Genomic DNA, 1,211 nt, shown 5'->3' on the forward strand with positions numbered 1-1,211 from the left:
GTTAGTTAGCTGCTGTTTAATCAGTCCTTAGCTACTTCCAAACACACACATGCCATGGAGTGAACCCACACTGAAAACCCAAGTGCCCCCACAAATATGCTCCAAGTCTCTTACCGGTCTCTCCTCTGCGATGACCTCTACTTCGCATGCAGGCTCTGGCACAAAGATACCCTCTTCCAAATTCTCAACCCTCTTCCAAGTCTGCTTTGAGGGTCTGGGCCTCCTCCATTTGCCTGTTCATTGGATCTTCCCAAACAGGGTCAGGTATCTCAAAGAGTCTTTGGGCAAGATGCCGTGTCTCCTCCTCAAAACTATTTCTACAGTAACGCTTTCTCTAAAGCCTTCTCAGGGTTGTAGTGAGTGGGCCTACAGGCATTGTGAAAGAATCTATATCTGCCCCTGCTTGCCTTAGCACAGTCTCAGATAAACAGAGTGTTCATTTGGGAAAGCAGATAGACCTGGTGGGGTTGCCACCCAAATCCCACCCCCTCTACTCGTTCCAATTGGTTCAGCATTGTTCTTGGGAGGTCTGAGGCCTCTGAAACCTCTGCCAGTTGGTTGGGGGTGGTGGGGCAGGTTGTTAGAGGGGTCACACCACCACCCTGCCACCCCATAGAACATGCCTGTGCTCTGGCAGGGGGCTAGATCAGTCTGGGACCTGATAGGCCATAACTACACCACGTGATCTGGGGCAGTTCTTGCAGCCTGAGGGGTTGGGCTTTGGGGGTGTGCATGGGCTGTCCTTCTGATGTCATGGACCATGTGGTGCTGGTGTCACACACCACATGACTGGGGGTTGGGGTGGTGTTGCTGATGTCACACACCATGTTAGTGGAGGTGGGGGCGGAGTTGCTGATGTAACACACCACGTGACTGAGGGTCAGGGGGCGGGGCTGGTGATGCCATGTATCACATGACTGGGGTCAGGGGGTGGGACTGGTGACATCACACACCATACAAGGGGAAGGGGCAGGGATAAGGGGGCGGGACTTCTGGTCCCACCCACTGGACACATTTGCATTGAAGAGTGGAGAGCCTATATACTACTGACAACTCAAGTTAAAGGGAGTATTGAATTCTGTGATAGAAAGACCTGCTAGTGAGGATGAGGAGCAATGAAGGTAAGGAAAAACATGTCTAAATCAAAGAGACCCAATCAACACAAAAATTGAGGAAAGTATTTAGTGTGGTTAATTTAGGCATTCTAATGG

Source organism: Gavialis gangeticus, unplaced genomic scaffold (genome assembly GCF_001723915.1).
Source record: "Gavialis gangeticus isolate Ggan-Ray unplaced genomic scaffold, GavGan_comp1, whole genome shotgun sequence".
NCBI lineage: Eukaryota > Metazoa > Chordata > Crocodylia > Gavialidae > Gavialis > Gavialis gangeticus.